The sequence below is a fragment of the Oncorhynchus tshawytscha genome, linkage group LG05 (assembly GCF_018296145.1).
Source record: "Oncorhynchus tshawytscha isolate Ot180627B linkage group LG05, Otsh_v2.0, whole genome shotgun sequence".
NCBI classification, from domain to species: Eukaryota; Metazoa; Chordata; class Actinopteri; order Salmoniformes; family Salmonidae; genus Oncorhynchus; species Oncorhynchus tshawytscha.
The window spans coordinates 54,579,477-54,601,967 of record NC_056433.1 but is presented as its reverse complement, the minus strand read 5'-3'; positions in this window follow the sequence as shown (position 1 = coordinate 54,601,967).

Genomic DNA, 22,491 nt, shown 5'->3' with positions numbered 1-22,491 from the left:
CAAATTGAAACTGTAATCACATGTTACACACCATCCCTCATTCCCCCCTTCAATCTATAAGCTCTCTTCCCGAACACACAGAAGTCACATTTTCACATTCTCTCTTCCTGGCTGTTTGCCTATGTGCCTTGAGGGCCCTATCAATATCTGACCCGAATGTCTCTCTGTTCTCGCTGTCTTTGGAGAAGACTTCATCTGTTAAGATGGAGGACTGCGGTGTTGGTGGTGCAGTGGGGGTGGATTAGTCACCGGTGGTGCGGTGGGGGCTGGTGAGGGGAGGATGGCTCATAGTAATGGCTGGAATGGAGTAGATGGAATGGAATGAAACACACCTCCACTGTGCTGGTTTATTTCTTGTTCTGAAGGCTACAACCAGTCTTCCCATTTAATAGCAGGTAAAGAGGAAGAGAACCTGCGTCTGGGAAGAGCCATAGGCATTTGTCCTGCCACTCTATCTCTGGTGGTGTTAGTGGAACAGTTGGTTTAAATTGTAAACCAGAGGTGGGCAACTCCAGTCCTCGGGGGCCTGATTGGTGTTACACTTTTCTCCATACCTAGCAAACACAGCTGATTAATCAAACTGAAGATCACGATTAGGTGATTATTGGAGTCAGGTGTGTTAGATGTGGCTGGGGCAAAACTGTGACACCAATCAGGCCCTTGAGGACTGGAATTGCCCACCCCTAGGTGTAAACAGTGGCAGATTTATGCCAGGCTCAGATTTAGGAAGTGTCTATGGGAACAAATACTATACTATAGCCTAGTGTATCCAGCCTAAACACACACTAACTCTCGCTTAATGGGATGACACAATGTATACACAGCCGTGGCCTGTTCGTTGAGCATAATCTGGGTGGCCTTGACAGACAGTTTGTGAGCGCTGGCCTGAGGCCTGCACTAGCATGTGGAAGTGGGAAGCGTGTTTGTCTTTACTCATTAGATGCCCTAGTGGCACACATGCCAACTCTAAGGCAGGCTGCAAACAGAGACAGGCAGCACAGCTGTCAAGAGGAAATCCTCTCCTCCCTCTCTCTACTCTGCAGGACTACATCAGAGCTTCCTCACTCATTAGTCTACCTGAACCTGTCGGATTCACCTGCCTCTGAGGACTAATAACTAGCTAGAGGAGTATTATTAATTTGCATGGTCTTTCAGCACAGCACCCTAGTTCATGGTGGAGACAATGAGCAGGTTTAACACCTACAGTGGGGCAAAAAAGTATTTAGTCAGCCACCAATTGTGCAAGTTCTCTCACTTTAAAAGATGAGAGAGGCCTGTAATTTTCATCATAGGTACACTTCAACTATGACAGACAAAATGAGGGGAAAAAATCCAGAAAATCACATTGCAGGATTTTTAATGAATTTATTTGCCAATGATTGTGGAAAATAAGTATTTGGTCACCTACAAACAAGCAAAATTTCTGGCTCTCACAGACCTGTAACTTCTTCTTTAAGAGGCTCCTCTGTCCTCCACTCATTACCTGTATTAATGGCACCTGTTTGAACTTGTTATCAGTATAAAAGACACCTGTCCACAACCTCAAACAGTCACACTCCAAACTCCACTATGGCCAAGACCAAAGAGCTGTCAAAGGACACCAGAAACAAAATTGTAGACCTGCACCAGGCTGGGAAGACTGAATCTGCAATAGGTAAGCAGCTTGGTTTGAAGAAATCAACTGTGGCAGCAATTATTAGGAAATGGAAGACATACAAGACCACTGATAATCTCCCTCGATCTGGGGCTCCACGCAAGATCTCACCTGTGGGGTCAAGATGATCACCAGAACGGTGAGCAAAAATCCCAGAACCACACGGGGGGACCTAGTGAATGACCTGCAGAGAGCTGGGACCAAAGTAACAAAGCCTACCATCAGTAACACACTACGCCGCCAGGGACTCAAATCCTGCAGTGCCAGACGTGTCCCCCTGCTTAAGCCAGAACATGTCCAGGCCCGTCTGAAGTTTGCTTGAGAGCATTTTGATGATCCAGAAGAAGATTGGGAGAATGTCATATGGTAAGATGAAACCAAAATATAATATTTTGGTAAAAACTCAACTCGTCGTGTTTGGAGGACAAAGAATGCTGAGTTGCATCCAAGGAACACCATACCTACTGTGAAGCATGGGGGTGGAAACATCATGCTTTGGGGCTGTTTTTCGGCAAAGGGACCAGGACGACTGATCCGTGTAAAGGAAAGAATGAATGGGGCCATGTATCGTGAGATTTTGAGTGAAAACCTCCTTCCATCAGCAAGGGCATTGAAGATGAAACGTGGCTGGGTCTTTCAGCATGACAATGATTCCAAACACACCGCCCGGGCAACGGAGTGGCTTAGTAAGAAGCATTTCAAGGTCCTGGAGTGGCCTAGCCAGTCTCCAGGTCTCAACCCCATAGAAAATCTTTGGAGGGAGTTGAAAGTCTGTGTTGTCCAGCAACATCCCCAAAACATCACTGCTCTAGAGGAGATCTGCATGGAGGAATGGGCCAAAATACCAGCAACAGTGTGTGAAAACCTTGTGAAGACTTACAGAAAACGTTTGACCTCTGTCATTGCCAACAAAGGGTATATAACAAAGTATTGAGAAACTTTTGTTATTGACCAAATACTTATTTTCCATCATAATTTGCAAATAAATTCATTTCAAAATCCTACAATGTGATTTTCTGAATTTGTTTTCCTTCTCATTTTGTCTGTCATAGTTGACGTGTACCTATGATGAAAATTACAGGCCTCTCATCTTTTTAAGTGGGAGAACATGCACAATTGGTGGCTGACTAAATACTTTTTTGCCCCACTGTATCTCATGGTACAGGTTTCCCAAACACAGCTTTGGGACCCCCCTTGGGGCCCATTTTGGTTTTTGCTCTAGCACTACAGAGCTGATTCAAATAATCAGCTAATCAACAAGCTTAGATTTATTTGAATCAGATGTGTAGTGCTAGGGAAGAAAACGAAATGTACAGCCAACATATTTTTCTCAAATCAATCACAACATGCGTTGACAGCGTGAGCTGGGCCCTGGCAAATATGGCGAGGTCCTCATCCTGTTCTCCTATGTTAATGTATGTGGAGTTTAATTCATGTTGACTGTGCCATGCCTGTGCTCCCCAGCTTGCCAAGATATCGCTGTTCCCATTAGGTTTTAATGAACTGCTGTTGCAGAACTGCAGGGAATGAGAAAGGGGTGAAACGTTCCCATAGCACTGAATGTCAAGCTTGTTTGTTTTAATAATGCTGCGGTTTTGTGCTGCCAGGGGCCCAATAATCATTCTGTCATACACATGCTGCAAATTTGCATATCAAACAAACAACCAATTAACGTTGACTGTTTTCCCCTCATTTAATTATAATCTATTTCTGTATGCTATTGTTCCTTGTCGGTGCTACAAATCTAGCTCACTACCCACAACACCTAGTCGTTACCACAGAGCTTTTAATGACCTTTTGAATTCAAATAAATGTTCTCATTTCAATAGAGAATTGCTGTTTGCGAATGTTAATTGCCTAGAATTGCACACTTTGTGTACATTTGGCAAATACAGTGCCTTCAGAAAGTATTCATACCCCTTTACTTATTCCACATTCTGTTGTGTTACAGTCTGAATTCAAAATAGATTAAATACAGTATCATTTTTTTCTCACCCATCTACACAAAATATCCCATAATGACAGTGAAAACATGTGTTCGTAAGTGTATTGAAAATGAAATAGAGATATCACATTTACATAAATAGTCACACCCCTGAGTCAATACATGTTCGAATCACCTTTGGCAGTTATTACAGCTGTGAGTCTTTCTGGGTAAGTCTCTAAGAGCTTTGCAAACCTGGATTGTACAATATTTGCACATTGATCTTTTAAATAGTCTTCAAGCTCTGTTAAGTTCGATGTTGATAATTGCTAGACATAATAATTACTAGACCCTCCCCTCCACGGCTACATTTCATTTAACCCTGTTAGTGCTCCAGCCAAGACATCAGAACAGATTAGGTGGTGTGGCATTAAGCAGAGGGTTGCTGGCTCAGTTCCACACTGTTCTCATGTCACCCAAGAGCACAACTAAGTCACTTTACAATGGCTGCTTTGGTATTAGTGTGGGCATTGCTATACATAATAAAACCTTGGGCAAGACAAGATGGCCTTATTGTGTTTCTAGGCTGCATATATACACTGATGGTACAAGACATTAAGAACACATTCCTAATATTGAGTTGCACCCCCCCCCCCCTTCCCTCAACAGTCTCAAATTCATTGGGGGCATGTCAAGCATTCCACAGGGATGCTGGCCCATGTTGACTCCAATGCGTCCCGCACTTACACTACCAGTCAAGGTTTTTTTTTTTTCATTTTTACTATTTTCTACATTGTAGAATAATAGTGAAGACATCAAAACTATGAAACAACACATACAGTGGGGCAAAAAAAGTATTTAGTCAGCCACCAATTGTGCAAGTTCTCCCACTTAAAAAGATGAGAGAGGCCTATAATTTTCATCATAGGTACACTTCATCTATGACAGACACAATGAGAAAAAAATCCAGAAAATCACATTATAGGATTTTTTAAAGTTTCTCAATACTTTGTTATATACCCTTTGTTGGCAATGACAGAGGTCAAACATTTTCTGTAAGTCTTCACAAGGTTTTCACACACTGTTGCTGGTATTTTGACAAGCATGGATTAATTTTTATGCATCATTTTTGGACAGAAAGTTTCAGATTTTTTAAAAATGTTACGTAGATGGAAAAAAGCGGTCCTTGAAACAGTCTTGATATGTTCTTCAAAAGAGAGATCAGGGTCCAGAGTAATGCCGAGGTCCTTCAGTTTTATTTGAGATGACTATACAACCATTAAGATTAATTGTCAGATTCAACAGAAGATCTCTTGTTTCTTGGGACCTAGAACAAGCATCTCTGTTTTGTCCGAGTTTAAAAGTAGAAAGTTTGCAGCCATCCACTTCCTTATGTCTAAAACACATGCTTCTAGCGAGTGCAATTTTGGGGCTTCACCATGTTTCATTGAAATGTACAGCTGTGTGTCATCCGCATAGCAATGAAAGTTAACATTATGTTTTCGAATGACATCCCCAAGAGATAAAATATATAGTGAAAACAATAGTGGTCCTAAAACAGAACCTTGAGGAACACTCAAATTTACAGTTGATTTGTCAGAGGACAAACCATTCACAGAGACAAACTGATATCTTTCCGACAGATAAGATCTAAACTAGGCCAGAACTTGTCTGTGACCAGATCTCAAATTCAAATCAAATCAAATTTATTTATATAGGGTTTCTCAAAGTCTCTCCAAAAGTATGTGGTGATCGATGGTATCAAAAGCAGCACTAAGGTCTAGGCCAGGTGGACTGGGGACAGCACGAGGACCGATGCAGGTGGAGCTTCCTGTGGCTGTGCCGGGTGGAGATTATAACAGAACATGGCCAAGATGTTCAAATGTTCATAAATGAGAGCCTCGGTCTGATGCCATTAAAAGGTAATTTACCACCTTCACAAGTGTAGTCTCAGTGCTATGATGGGGTCTAAAACCAGACTGAAGCATTTCGTATACATTGTTTGTCTTCAGGAAGGCAGTGAGTTGCTGCGCAACAGCCTTTTCTAAAATTTTTGAGAGGAATGGAAGATTCGATATAGGCCGATAGTTTTTAAATATTTTCTGGGTCAAGGTTTGGCTTTTTATAGAGAAGCTTTATTACTGCCACTTTAGTGAGTTTGGTACACATCCGGTGGATAGAGAGCCGTTTATTATGTTCAACATAGGAGGGCCAAGCACAGGAAGCAGCTCTTTCAGTAGTTTAGTTGGAATAGGGTCCAGTATGCAGCTTGAAGGTTTAGAGGCCATGATTATTTTCATCATTGTGTCAAGAGATATAGTACTAAAACACTTGACCGTCTCTCTTGATCCTAGGTCCTGGCAGAGTTGTGCAGACTCAGGACAACTGAGCTTTGAAGGAATACGCAGATTTAAAGAGGAGTCTGTAATTTGCTTTCTAATAATCATGATCTTTTCTTCAAAGTAGTTCATGAATTTATCACTGCTGAAGTGAAAGCCATCCTCTCTTGGGGAATGCTGCTTTTTAGTTAGCTTTGCGACAGTATCAAAAAGGAATTTCGGATTGTTCTTATTTTCCTCAATTAAGTTGGAAATATAGGATGAACGAGCAGCAGTAAGCTCTTCGATACTGCACGGTACTGTCTTTCCAAGCTAGTCGGAAGACTTCCAGTTTGGTGTGGTGCCATTTCCGTTCCAATTTTCTGGAAGCTTGCTTCAGAGCTCGGGTATTTTCTGTGTACCAGGGAGCTAGTTTCTTATGAGAAATGTTTTTAGTTTTTAGGGGTGCAACTGCATCTAGGGTATTGCGCAAGGTTAAATTGAGTTCCTCAGTTAGGTGGTTAACTGATTTTTGTCCTCTGGTGTCCGATAGGAATTCTGGGAACTCAATGAGGAACGCTGTATATGGCCCAGGAGGCCTATAAACAGTAGCTATAAAAAGTGATTGAGTAGGCTGCATAGATTTCATGACTAGAAGCTCAAAAGACAAATGTCTTTTTTTTGGTGTAAATTTAAATTTGCTATCGTAAATGTTAGCAACACCTCTGCCTTTGCGGGATGCACGGGGGATATGGTCACTAGTGTAACCAGGAGGAGAGGCCTCATTTAACACAGTAAATTCATCAGGCTTAAGCCATGTTTCAGTCAGGCCAATCACATCAAGATTATGATCAGTGATTAGTTCATTGACTATAATTGCCTTTGAAGTAAGGGATCTAACATTAAGTAGCCCTATTTTGAGATGTGAGGTATGATCTCTTTCAATAATGACAGGAATGGAGGAGGTCTTTATCCTAGTGAGATTGCTAAGGCGAACACCGCCATGTTTAGTTTTGCCCAACCTAGGTCGAGGCACAGACACGGTCTCAATGGGGATAGCTGAGCTGACTACACTGACTGTGCTAGTGGCAGACTCTACTATGCTGGCAGGCTGGCTAACAGCCTGCTGCCTGGCCTGCACCCTATTTCATTGTGGAGCTAGGGGAGTTAGAGCCCTGTCTATGTTGGTAGATAAGATGAGAGCACCCTTCCAGCTAGGATGGAGTCCGTCACTCCTCAGCAGGTCAGGCGTGGTCCTGTTTGCGGGTGAGTCCCAGAAAGAGGGCCAATTATCTACAAATTCTATCTTTTGAGAGGGGCAGAAAACAGTTTTCAACCAGCGATTGAGTTGTGAGACTGCTGTAGAGCTCATCACTCCCCCTAACTGGGAGGGGGCCAGAGACGATTACTCGATGCCGACACATCTTTCTAGCTGATTTACACACTGAAGCTATGTTGCGCTTGGTGATCTCTGACTGTTTCATCCTAACATCGTTGGTGCCGACGTGGATAACAATATCTCTATACTCTCTACACTCGCCAGTTTTAGCTTTAGCCAGCACCATCTTCAGATTAGCCTTAACGTCGGTAGCCCTGCCCCCTGGTAAACAGTGTATGATCGCTGGATGATTCGTTTTAAGTCTAATACTACGGGTAATGGAGTTGCCAATGACTAGAGTTTTCAATTTGTCAGAGCTAATGGTGGGAAGCTTCGGCGTCTCAGATCCCATAACGGGAGGAGTAGAGACAAGAGAAGGCTCGGCCTCTGACTCCGACTCGCTGCTTAATGGGGAAAACCGGTTGAAAGTTTCTGTCGGCTGAATGAGCGACACCGGTTGAGCGTTCCTACAGCATTTCCCTCCAGAAACCGTGAGAAAGTTGTCCAGCTGCGCGGACCTTGCGAGGGGATTTATACTAACGTTACTATCTGTACTTACTGGTGGCACAGACGCTGTTTCATCCTTTCCTACACTGAAATTACCCTTGCCTAACGATTGTGTCTGAAGCGTTGTATTCAGGACATAAAGTTGATTTCTTTGCCAATTTTTTTGCAGTTTTAATTTAATGCCGTGTTGAAAACAGAATGCATGTTTTGAATTTTTTAAATTCTGTACAGGCTTCCTTTTCACTCTGTCATTTATGTTAGTATTGTGGAGTAACTACAATGTTGTTGATTCATCCTCAGTTTTCTCCTATCACATCCATTAAACTCTGTAACTGTTTTAAAGTTACCATTGGCCTCATGGTGAAATCCCTGAGGGGTTTCCTTCCTCTCCGGAAACTGATTTAGGATTGACGCCTGTATCACAGATAGAACAATCAGACAGAGATTTCACTGGATCTATAAATGTGAAGCATCCGCTTGGCGTTTCCACTCACTACCAAATATTGCAGTGAGAAGAAGCCCACTGGCGGGTAGTGGAAGAAAATTGAACCAGATGGATTTTGTCTGACATTCTGCACATTTTCTCATTGATGAAACATTTGCTCTCAATAGAGTTTTCTGTTCCCAAAACTAAAATCTGCTATGAACAGAGTGGACTAAGTTTTGTAGGCTTTACCCTTTGCAAAAGTTGTAAAAAATCACACTGTGTAGGAGTGCAAAGGTGAAATTAGTTATTGGACATGCACACATCCCAGAGTAGGCATTCCCTAACGGAAAAATGCCGGTACATGCTGGAATGCGCCAATAGGATCTAGCTAGCATGTGCTTGGCTCTGCCCACCTCCTTGCTTGTTCTGCCCACAATGACTCATTTGTTCCCATTGGAAGCAGGCAGTGGTCTATCTTGGTTTAGTTATAAATCTTTGCCTGTATCTTTGTAGTGACTGGGTGTATTGATACACCATCCAAACTGTAATTAATAACTTCACCATACTCAAAGGGATATTACTTCTGCTTTTTTTAACCCATCTACCAATAGGTTCCCTTCTTTGCAAGGCATTGGATATCTCCCTGTCTTTGTGGTTGAATCTGTGTTTGAAATTCACTGCTCTACTGAGGGACCTTACAGTTAGTTGTGTGGCATACAGAGATGAGGTAGTCATTAAAAAACCATGTTAAACATTATTATTGCACACAGAGTCCATGCAACTTATTATGTGACTTGTTCAGCAACTTTTGCTCCTCAACTTATTTAAGCTTGCCATAACAAAGGGTTTGAATACTTATTGACTCAGGACATTTCAGCTTTTCATTCATTACTCATTTGTAAAGATTTAGAAAAAACTCAATTCCACTTCGACATTGTGGGATATTGTGTCTAGGACAGTGACACAAAATCTTAATTTGATGAATTTAAAATTCAGGATCTAACACAACAAGATGTGGAAGAAGTCAAGGGTTGTGAATACTTTCTGAAGGCTCTATCCACTTGTATAATTCACTTAGCTGGGCTTTGTGTATCCTCTATGGGCATTATACAGAATCCATGTTAGCGCATCTAAATGCCACGGCTGTCCTGTTGGATCTGTCCCTACTGTCTTGAGCAGAGCAGGAGGGCAGGAGATCCAGTGGGTTAGCCACTACTAATACAGGGCTTTGCTGGCCAGAGCCAAGTTTAGTTGTGTTTTAAGCCAGGGATAAGGGACAGGCAGTATCTGACTGGGGTAGGTGTGATGATGATGTTACTGACCCAGTAAGCTCCAGCCACTATCCACCCTCTTACTGACACGCACAGGGACTGGAGAACCACAGACCAAAACAGTGCATCCTATTTCCCATGTGGTCTTTATGCCAGTGGTTGACTTGCATGGTAGTTACTATGTAGCCTTGTTGAATACAGATACAGCCAGGTATCAAGGCTATTTCTCATGGTGGTCTCAGTGTGTTTGTATTATTGCTGCAATTCATTTTCCAGCCCCTCTCCTTCCTCTTCCTTTTCTGTAGACTTCAGCATTATCGGGGAATACGCTACTGACTGAAATTCACCTCCACCTTTATTTGCTGGGTCAGCCGTTTCCCGCTACAATTTGTAGGTGATGGATGTTTCATGCTGTTGTGTGAATGTATAGCTGCAGTCATGTTTTAGATCCATAATTGAAACAAAATAATGTACATGTCTGCAGTGAGGATATCCATGTAAAAATCCCATTTTTTTCTCACTCTCTCCCCATTTACTCCACAGTAAATCACAGATATGTATGTGCATGTCTACACATACCCTCGTTACCAAATCATACGGATGTTAGGGTATTTTCTAATTAATTGCCATTACTTAATTATGTGCCCTTGCAGGGAAATCATCTCTAAATGAGAAATAATTTGCTTATCAAGCTATGAGATGATTGATGAGTCCACATGGCACCTCCATGCTGTTGCCAACCACTCAGACTTTAATACACTTACTCAATGGAAAACACTGGCGTACGCTAGCCTGCATTTACACATGAATGGGAAATCACAACCCTCCCTATTCATTTGGGAGTAGGTACAACACGTACCAAACGTGCTTCAGGGAAGCTTATAAAGGTCTTTGAGGAAGGCAACACATACACACCACCCCCTCTGAAGCATCAACCACATATTTTACCTGTTAAGTTTCCCGAGGTGTGAAAGTTTAGTGACGCAATAATTTGTTCATCTCTTCCACACTCACTTTACATAATCCAAAATGTGTGTGCCATGTGTCCTTGCTATGGGGGCATAATGCTGCTGTCATAAGGTTGGGCCATTTGAGCATGCCTTTGACCCTCAATTCCAGACTAGGGACTGTCACACAAGAGCAAGCTTGACGTTATCCCAGTGTCATACACACAGAGTAGAGGACTGAAGGCGTATTGATCTGCAGCTGCTACATGTGGACTGCTGGCAGAGAGTTGAGGTTATGTGCCTGTGTAGGAATGGCCTATCTGAAGGTAAAGAGGAGTTGAACAGTATATTTTGCTCTCACTGTCTTCACAAATTTAAAACTCCAATTAAAATAATAAGTTACAACAACATCGCATCTAATTGCATGCAAACCCTCATTATGAATATAAGAACATAGTCAGTATAACCTGTAGCCATTCATCCACCCTGTGTTCCAGTTGCAATAGAAATTATTCAGTATTGATAGGGCTTTGCTGTTGGTAAACGGTGTATGCAATCACATCCACACACAAAGAGACGGTCTCCCAGTAGGGATCTGTATTTACACCAGTAAACATGGCCCCCGCCCACGTAGTGCCCTCCTTCAGCGTGTAGGCCTGCGGGTACATCTAGCTAGCGTTGTCTGTCTCCCTCCACAGCACTGCCTGCTCTGCCAGTACAGGATCCACAGACCTCCCTTCCGTTCTCTCTGCAGGCTACCAGTCTCTGGATGCTGCAGGTTGCATAGACTCCACTATCTCCCCACAGACTATCCTCTCTATCATCTCTCTCTTCCAGCACTCACTTCATTCAGCTTTCGATCCACCTCCCACTCTCCATATATTTTCCTCTTTCCCTTGTCTTCCATATTTCCCATTTTCTCTCATATCACCTCTCTTTCCTAGACTCTATGGAGGCTACAGGGTACACCCACTCTTCACTCCCTCTCTCCCCCTCCCCCCTCACAGACCACAGGGTCTCCAGCATCAGCTCAGGCCAGTGTGAGTCACCACCTCCATGTCCGGGCACAGGAGGCTCTGGAGCCCTCTCTTTCACACATCACCACCATGTGACGCACACACACACACCCTCACTCTCCACTGGCACATTTGTCACCATGACTCTGCACACCATTCTCCATGGTGACGTCATGCAGTATTCTGCAGCAGAGGTGCAGTAGAGGAACTCACAGATGTGTGAACTGGGAGCATTTGAGAGTCAAGGAGCTATAGAAATGCATTTAATCATAAGTCATCATTCATCACCAGGTCCAGAGCACCTACAAGGGTAGGTTTGTGGTTGAGCAGACACAAATGTGTTCATTATAATATGAGTTCATGCAGGGGACAACGGCAATTCACAGGTGTGGGATACTGCACCTCTCTGCTCCAAACATTTGAATGGTTGTCTTGGCATACATGTGTTTCTCTGACCTGATAATGACCTTCTTTCTCATAGTGAGAATCATCTCCTCCAACACTGCCTGATGTGGCAGTGTTTGGACTATCACATAAACACTAGTGGATAACAGCATTCACCCAGCTCCCCAGTCCTGTGAGTGTGTTGCTGTGTGCCGCTGCAGGTCGGCGTGGTCCGCAGGGCGTGAGAGAGCAGCAGGATTTCTCAGCCCAAGTCACAGCTGCAGTGAGGCCGCAAAAGTGGTTTACCACCCCAGCACAGCAGCACCGTCCCTAAGGTAGACATACAGATGATCACAGCAGCACCGTCCCTAGGGTAGACATACAGATGATCACAGCAGCACCGTCCCTAGGGTAGACATACAGATGATCACAGCAGCACCGTCCCTAAGGTAGACATACAGATGATCACAGCAGCACCGTCCCTAGGGTAGACATACAGATGATCACAGCAGCACCGTCCCTAGGGTAGACATACAGATGATCACAGCAAATCAAATCAAAAATCAAATTTTATTTGTCACATACACATGGTTAGCAGATGTTAATGCGAGTGTAGCGAAATGCTTGTGCTTCTAGTTCCGACAATGCAGTAATAACGAGCAAGTAATCTAACTAACAATTCCAAAAAAAACTACTGTCATACACAGTGTAAGGGGATAAAGAATATGTACATAAGGATATATGAATGAGTGATGGTACAGAGCAGCATAGGCAAGATACAGTAGATGATATCGAGTACAGTATATACATATGAGATAAGTATGTAAACCAAGTGGCATAGTTAAAGTGGCTAGTGATACATGTATTACATAAGGATGCAGTCGATGATATAGAGTACAGTATCAACGTATGCATATGAGATGAACAATGTAGGGTAAGTAACATTATATAAGGTAGCATTGTTTAAAGTGGCACATCATTTCCCATCAATTCCCATGATTAAAGTGGCTGGAGCAGCAGCACCGTCCCTAGGGTAGACATACAGATGGTCACAGCAGCACCGTCCTAGGGTAGACATACAGATGGTCACAGCAGCACCGTTCCTAGGGTAGACATACAGATGGTCACAGCAGCACCGTCCCTAGGGTAGACATACAGATGATCACAGCAGCACCGTCCCTAAGGTAGACATACAGATGATCACAGCAGCACCGTCCCTAAGGTAGACATACAGATGATCACAGCAGCACCGTCCCTAAGGTAGACATACAGATGATCACAGCAGCACCATCCCTAAGGTAGACATACAGATGATCAAAGCAGCACCGTCCCTAGGGTAGACATACAGATGGTCATCCCTACATACAGATGATCAAAGCAGCACCGTCCCTAGGGTAGACATACAGATGATCACAGCAGCACCGTCCCTAAGGTAGACATACAGATGATCACAGCAGTCTCACTGTTTTGGCTAACGTGCGCAAGCACACATGGGCACATACAATTTCCAGTGCATCTTACTATAAAAGCTGCACTTATCTGTGATTTACAGGGGCATCTGGGTCTAATCCACCATCATTCATACCCACCACTTTTGATGTCTGGTTAGCAGAATTTCCATTTAGGCTATTTCTGATGTTTTTTTGTGTGCACTATGTCTATCTGTCTCATACAGTCCCATGAGTTTTCTCAGTTTATTAAACACTCCTCTCACACCAGTCTCTCTCTGTCTCTCATTTTATTTCTCTCAGTCTTTTGTATTTGGTGTGGGAGGATGTTTGTGAGTGAGTGTACTTAAAGTTGCTCAAGGCCAGTAGATAGACTATTACAAAATAATGAGTGGGTGGGCATGAACATACTGCAAGCATCTGTATGTGCTTGTTGACTGAATTGATTAGAAACCTTCACTCAAGGTGAAATGTGCTTGTATGCCCATAATTATTAGCACCCTTGATAAAGATGTGCAAAAAGGATTGTATAAAATAAAATTATACAAATACTGAGCTGTATTGTATGCCCCCCCCAAAATTGAAAGTATTATTTTATAATAATGCAGAGAAAGAGATGTAGGATAAGGTTCAAAATGATTGGCACCTGTTTTCAGTACTCCAGCATCCTACCCTTGCGAGGATAAACACACCGAGCCGATTTAAATGTTTTATGTAATTGGAGAACACATTGGGAGGGATCATAGACCATTCCTCCATACAGAATCTTTCAAGATCCTTGATATTCTTTGTCTATGCTTATGGACTGCCCTCTTCAATTTAAACCACAGGTTGTAAATGAGTTTCAAGTCCAGAGACTGAGATGGCCATTTCCAGTGTCAGCCTCCTGGCAGAGGCAACCAGGTTTTTGGCTAAAATGTCATGGTACTTGATAAAGTTTACAATACCACTGAAATTAAAAAGGGTCACAGGACCAGTGGAAGTAAAATAGCCCCATCAAAGATGCATCACCATATATTAATGTAGTTGAGGTACTGTCTTGCATATGCTTCCGTTCTTCGACGCCAAACCGTCCACTGGTGTGCGTGGCCAAAGAGCTATTTTTGCAACTCAGTGAAGTGTATTCATGGATGCCAAGAGAAGCCAGGCTTCTCCCAAAAATTGATTATAAGAAAATTAAAATAAAATGTATACTTCATATTTGTGTTTCATAAATTCCTTTCAATTTGCACAAGGCTGAATGTGCTGTATCTGATGCTGTATGGTCATAAAGAGTATGATATTGTTGCTGCCTGTAGAATTGAATGCAAGGGATGCCAGCAAGCATTTAGCCTCCCTTGATGAAAAAAGAATAGCCAATCAGCGTTGAGCTAAACTGAGTGAGCTCAGCTGTGAATGGTCCTGGCACACCAAAAAAAGTGTCAAGGATGCCAGTTTGGATTTGGCTTCAGACCAATCATATCACAAGCCAAACGTCATTATTGACAGAAAAAAACTTGAATTGTTGCATCTCGTTGTGTTGTTGTCCTCCAGTGGCTAGCTAGCTAAAATTAGCCCTTTCCTAAATTAGCCATGGATGGAAATAAGGGTTTGGACTTGTGATTTTACTTAATTCTCTGTACTGATCCAACCATAAATTCATGCATTGCCCCTGGCCTAAGAGAATGGAAGTTTAACATGTACAGTGAGGGGGAAAAAGTATTTGATCCCCTGCTGATTTTGTACGTTTGCCCACTGACAAAGAAATGATCAGTCTATCATTTTAATGGTAGGTTTATTTGAAAAGTGAGAGACAGAATAACAAAAAGAAAAAGAAAAACGCATGACAAAAATGTTATAAATTGATTTGCATTTTAATGAGGAACATAAGTATTTGACCCCTCTGCAAAACATGACTTCGTACTTGGTGGCAAAACCCTTGTTGGCAATCACCGATGTCAGACATTTCTTGTAGTTGGCCACCAGCTTTGCACACATCTCAGGAGGGATTTTGTCCCACTCCTCTTTGCAGATCTTCTAAGTCATTAAGGTTTCGAGGCTGACGTTTGGCAACTCAAACCTTCAGCTCCCTCCACAGATTTTCTATGGGATTAAGGTCAGGAGACTGGCTAGGCCACTCCAGGACCTTAATGTGCTTCTTCTTGAGCCACTCCTTTGTTTCCTTGGCCGTGTGTTTTGGGTCATTGTCATGCTGGAATACCCATCCACGACCCATTTTCAATGCCCTGGCTGAGGGAAGGAGGTTCTCACCCAAGATTTGACGGTACATGGCCCCATCCATTGTCCCTTTGATGCGGTGAAGTTGTCCTCTCCCCTTAGCAGAAAAACACCCCCAAAGCATAATGTTTCCACCTCCATGTTTGACGGTGGGGATGGTGTTCTTGGGGGTCATAGGCAGCATTCCTCCTCCTCCAAACATGGCGAGTTGAGTTGAAGCCAAAGAGCTCCATTTTAGTCTCATCTGACCACAACACTTTCACCCAGTTTTCCTCTGAATCATTCAGATGTTCATTGGCAAACTTCAGACGGGCATGTACAGTGGGGAAAACAAGTATTTGATACACTGCCGATTTTGCAGGTTTTCCTACTTACAAAGCATGTAGAGGTCTGTAATTTTTATCATAAGTACACTTCAACTGTGAAAGACGGAATCTAAAACAAAAATCCACAAAATCACATTATATGATTTTTAAGTAATTCATTTGCATTTTATTGCATGACATAAGTATTTGATCACCTACCAACCAGTAAGAAAATCCGGCTCACACAGCCCTGTAAGTTTTTCTTTAAGAAGCCCTCCTGTTCTCCACTCTTTACCTGTATTAACTGCATCTGTTTGAACTCGTTACCTGTATAAAAGACACCTGTCCAAACACTCAATCAAACAGACTCCAACCTCTCGACAATGGCCAAGACTAGAGAGCTGTGTAAGGACATCAGGGATAAAATTGTAGACCTGCACAAGGCTGGGATGGGCTACAGGACAATAGGCAAGCAGCTTGGTGAGAAGGCAACAACTGTTGGCGCAATTATTAGAAAATAGAAGTTCAAGATGACGGTCAATCACCCTCGGTCTGGGGATCCATGCAAGATCTCACCTCGTGGGGCATCAATGATCATGAGGAAGGTGAGGGATCAGCCCAGAACTACACAGCAAGACCTGGTCAATGACCTGAAGAGAGCTGGGACCACAGTCTCAAAGAAAACGATTAGTAACACACTATGCCGTCATGGATTAAAATCCTGCAGCGCACGCAAGGTCCCCCTGCTCAAGCCAGCGCATGTCCAGGCCCGTCTGAAGTTTGCCAATGATCATCTGGATGATCCAGAGGAGGAATGGGAGAAAGGTCATGTGGTCTGATGAGACAAAAATAGTTTTTTTTGGTCTAAACTCCACTCGCCATGTTTGGAGGAAGAAGGATGAGTACAACCTCAAGATAACCATCCCAACCGTGAAGCATGGAGCTGGAAACATCATTCTTTGGGGATGCTTTTCTGCAAAGGGGACAGGACGACTGCACTGTATTGAGGGGAGGATGGATGGGGCCATGTATCGTGAGATCTTGGCCAACAACCTCCTTCCCTTAGTAAGAGCATTGAAGATGGGTCGTGGATGGGTCTTCCAGCATGACAACGACCCGGAACAAACACAGCCAGGGCAACTAAGGAGTGGCTCCGTAAGAAGCATCTCAAGGTCCTGGAGTTGTAAGGGTTTTCCTGTGATGAAGGAGAAGCGGACCAAAATGCAGCGTGGTGGTTATTCATGTTCTTTAATAAAGGAACTAGACATGAAATAACTAACGAAACAATAAATGTGCGAAAACCTAAACAGTCCTATCTGGTGCAAACACAGAGACAGGAACAATCACCCAGAAACACACAGTGAAACCCAGGCTACCTAAGTATGATTCTCAATCAGAGACAACTAATGACACCTGCCTCTGATTGAGAACCATACTAGGCTGAAACATAGAAATACCCAAAACCTAGAAAAACAAACAGACTGCCCACCCAACTCACGCCCTGACCATACTAAATAAATACAAAACAAAGGAAATAAAGGTCAGAACGTGACAGGAGTGGCCTAGCCAGTCTCCAGACCTGAACCCAATAGAAAATATTTGGAGGGAGCTGAAAGTCCATATTGCCCAGTGACAGCCCCGAAACCTGAAGGATCTGGAGAAGGTCTGTATGGAGGAGTGGGCCAAAATCCCTGCTGCAGTGTGTGCAAACCTGGTCAAGAACTACAGGAAACGTATGATCTCTGTAATTGCAAACAGGTTTCTGTACCAAATATTAATTTCTGCTTTTCTGATGTATCAAATACTTATGTCATGCAATAAAATTCAAATTCATTACTTAAAAATCATACAATGTGATTTTCTGGATTTTTGTTTTAGATTCCGTCTCTCACAGTTGAAGTGTACCTATGATAAAAAATTACAGACCTCTACATGCTTTGTAAGTAGGAAAACCTGCAAAATCGGCAGTGTATCAAATACTTGTTCTCCCCACTGTATATGTGCTTTCTTGAGGAGGGGGACCTTGCGGGCGCTGCAGGATTTCAGTCCTTCACGGCGTAGTGTGTTACCAATTGTTTTCTTGGTGACTATGGTCCCAGCTGCCTTGAGATCATTGACAAGATCCTCCCGTGTAGTTCTGGGCTGATTCCTCACTGTTCTCATGATCATTGCAACTCCACAAGGTGAGATCTTGCATGGAGCCCCAGGCCGAGGGAGATTGACAGTTCTTTTGTGTTTCTTCCATTTGCGAATAATCGCACCAACTGTTGTCACCTTCTCGCCAAGCTGCTTGGCGATGGTCTTGTAGCCCATTCTAGACTTGTGTAGGTCTACAATCTTGTCCCTGACATCCTTGGAGAGCTCTTTGGTCTTGGCCATGGTGGAGAGTTTGGAATCTGATTGATTGCTTCGTGTGGACAGATATCTTTTATACAGTTCACAAACTGAGATTATGAGCACTCCCTTTAAGAGTGTGCTCCTAATCTCAGCTCATTACCTGTATAAAAGAAATCTTTCTGATTGAGACGGGGTCAAATACTTATTTCCCTCATTTAAAATGCAAATCAATTTTATAACACTTTTGACATGCGTTTTTCTGGATTTTGTTGTTATTCTGTCTCTCACTGTTCAAATAAACCTACCATTAAAATTATAGACTGATAATATCTTTGTCAGTGGGCAAACATACAAAATCAGCAGGGGATCAAATACTTTTCCCCCTCACTGTAGATAGATCTGGTATGCTAATTTTAACTAGCTGGCCTGGCGCATCGCTGCCCATGAAAGGAAGATATGCTAGCGAGAAAGTATTTTAGTCATGCAGCCAAGGACAACAAAAAATAAAAGTGTGTACTGTATGACAGTCATAGACCATTTAGGCAACATAAAAGAGGAGCGTTTCTCTACAAATGGGGTGAGGCAACATTTTTTTTGCACACACACAAATCAGTACTGTCTTGTTTTGCACACTTTGTATAAAATAATAAAATGCAGTACTACAGGATATTTCTTAACGTCGCTCTTTATTAGCTAGTTATAACTGGCATGTTCACGTATCGCCAACCAGGATCAAACTGCCCATGACCTAACCATTTGGGTGGTCTTAACCAATCATAGCACAGTATGATATGGCGGTAAAATGCATCCAATTACAATTTCAGTATGTTTACACATATGAATATTACATCCCCCTTCTTTTAAAACAAAAGAAAAATGTTTACCTATTCTAAGGGTTTCTTTTGAATACATGCTCTGTAGTTTGAACTCAAGGTAAGTAACCATTTATATTACATACTACACCAACTGATTCAACAGACTCAAACAATAATCCAACATACTGTTACTTTTCAGACAAGGGATTCTCAGCAACTCAGCTTTCACTGTAGAAATAACATCTAACATTTCAAACAAATACAATACCAAAGCATTTCAAGTGAACTTTCAATAACAAGTTTACAGTCTGGAACTCTTTTAGGGCAGCGATCCGCCTACACCCGTTGACATTTCACAGGTCTAGGACAGCTCTGGGCTTGACCTCTCTTCCTGACCTTGTGCAATATGATGCTGAGCATGCTTCTGTGTCAGTCAACAGTTCTTGTGGTGTTGCAGGTAAGTATGGTGTATGTTGTCCTGTGTGTTTAGTCCATCACGTTCTCTTTCAGGGGAACAGTTCATCTCGTCAGTGTGTTGTTCTTTTGTGTTCAGTAGGTGACGACAATTACGGCGGTACACCGCTCCTTCTGCGATGCGGACGTGATATGAACGTTCAGTGTCAACTGGCTGGATGACGACTGCTGTCTTCCAGAGGCCATGCTCCTAGATTCTAACTGACTCTCCGTCGATCAGTGGTGGCAGTGGTCTAGCTGACCTGTCGTAGTATCGCTTTTGTTGTTGTTGTTGTTGCCTCTGTGCACGTTTTTCATGCATTTCCTTGTAGCTGACTACCTCAGGTTGCAGCTGCTGGTTGGTGCTGGGAAGGATTGAGCGAAGTCTGCGGTTCATCAATAGCTGGGCTGGTGATTTGAAGTTGTCAACTGGCGTGTTGCGGCATTCAAGGAGACTGAGGTAGGGGTCTCTCTTGTCTGCTTATCCATGAGTGATTTAGCAATCTGCACAGATTTTTCAGCAAGGCCATTACTTTGAGGGTAATGTGGGCTTGTGGTGACATGTGTAAACTCCCATGCTTTTGTGAAGGATTCAAACTCATTTCATTTGTAACAGGGCCCATTGTCAGATATTAAAGTCTCTACAATGCCATGCCTGGCAAAGGCCGCTTTCAGCTTGTGTATCACAGCTGCAGATGTGGTGCTGTGAAGCTTGTCGAGTTCGAAGTATCCGCTGTAGTAGTCCACTGTTACGATGTAGTTCTCGTTGTTCCAGATGAACAGATCGGTTGCCACGACCTGCCAGGGTCGGTCTGGGATACAGTGAGGTAACATTGGCTCTTTGGTGTTTGAGGGGCGTCGAGACATATGCGTCAAGACATATGGCACATTTATCAACAATGTCCTCTATTTGTTTGCACATTCCGGGCCAAAACATAATGCCCTGTGCTCTCTGTTTGCACTTTTCCATGCCCATGTGTCCAGCATGGATCTTTGTCAAAATCTCTTCTCTGAGACTGATAGGCATAATGATTTTCTCTCCTTTGAAAATTATTCCGTTGATCTGTGATAGTTCGTCACTATGGTTCCAGAATTCTGAGATGCTCTGAGGGCATTTTCTCCTCTCAGGCCATCCGTCCTGTATGACTTTCCTCAGCTGTGCGAGTTGTGAGTCCTTTTCTGTTTCTGCTTGGATCTCCTTCAGTTTTGTGTCACTAACTGGTAAGTTGCTGTACACAATGTGCACTTGCATGTCCATGCATTCACTGAGGCTGCTGTCCTTGTAGGTAAGAAACTTCCTGGAAAGTGTGTCTGCGACAGGGATGTCTTTGCCTGGACGGTGAGGGATTGTGAAGTCGTATTTTTGTAGTTGAAGGATCATTCTCTGTAGCCTTGGTGGGGCTGCGGCTAGTGGTTTCCTCATAATTGACTCAAGGGGCTTGTGGTCGGATTCCACAATGACTTGTTGTCGATATATGTACTGATGGAAACGTTTACATCCGAACAGAATGGCGTAGAGCTCCTTTTCAATTTGAGCGTAGTTGATTTCACAGTCTGTGAGAGATTTGGAAGCGTAGCCGATGGGCTTTCCTTCTTGCAGTAGCACTGCACCTAGTCCATACTTTGATGCGTCCACTTGGAGTTTGAGCTCTTTGTTGGTCGTAGTAGGCAAGGATTGGTCCCAGTTCTCTTGTGATCAAGTCTTTCACATTCTGGAAAGCAATGTTGTGTGGCTTGTCCCCGAGAAACTCACTGGACTGCTTTAGCAGTTGACACAGGGGTGCATTAGCATTGGAGAGGCTGGGTGTGGACTTGGCTAAGTAGTTGACCATACCAAGCACTGTTTCCAGCTCTGCACGGTTCTTTGGTGGCTCCATTTATTTTATGGCTGAGATCTTCTGTGGATCTGGCTTGATTCCAGTTGCTGTGAGAAGATGTCCGAAGTAGCTGACCACTGTAGCGCTGACTGTGCTCTTCTCGGGGTTGAGCCGGACTCCTCTCTCGCGGACCTTTGCAGCATCGCGCTGAGGTTTCGGTCGTGCTCCTCTTTGGTTCGACCATAGACAAGGATGTCCACAACTCTGTCGAGGCCTTCGTACACTTCATCAATCTTTCGCTGAAACTCGTCTTGGGCTGAGAGAATCCCAAAAGGCAGGCGACAGAACCTGTAGCGTCCAAACGGTGTGTCGGTAAAGGGTAATGGGGGCGTTTGATGGCCTTGTTCAAGTCTCTTGGGTCGAGACATACTTGTAGCTTGCCTGTGTGTGGTTTCTCCACCACCACTAACGCGTTTACCCAGTCAGTTGGTTCTGTAACCTTGGTGACCATGTCAGATTGCTCCATGCTCTCCAACTCTTTCTTCAGATGGGCACGGAGAGCAAGGGGAATCTTTCTCTGTGGGTAGACCACAGGGGTTGCGTCTGTGTCAAGGTGAATGGTACATTCTCCTGGGAATAATCCTATTCCTGTAAAAACATCAGCAAACTCCTCCAGTACATTGTCTGTCTCTACTGGTGCTGTCACTGATAAAACTAGCTTGATGAGGTCCATGTCTAAACATGCTTTAAGACCTAGCACTGCAGGTGCTCTAGTGTCAACAACAGAAAAGTCCAACATCATGTCACTTTCCTTGTATTTGCATTTGAAAGTGCATGTGCCTTTTACTGGGAGCTGTTCACCACCATAACTAGTCAGTCTGCACGTGGTGGGCTGTAGCTCGCACTCAGATGTCAAGCTGTGGTACTTATTTAGAGGAATAATGTTTACTTGTGCAACAGTTTCTAGTTTGAACTGTGCCTTATGTTCCTATCTCAATGTCAGCAAAGGCTTGCTCTGTCTCTGATATTTGACTTTTCTGTGTCACTGAATAAATAAACAGTTCATCAGCGTTTGACTCTTTTCATTGACATTTCATCTTCGCTCACTGTGTGTACAGTTTTTCCATGGTAAGCTCTGCACACTTTTGCAAAGTGATTCCATTTTCCACATTCAGTACACAGTTTGCCTTTAGCTGGGCAATTTCCTTGTTCGCCATGCACTTTGTATCTGACGGGCCGCCCCCAGGTGGTGAGGGTAGGCAACAACATTTCC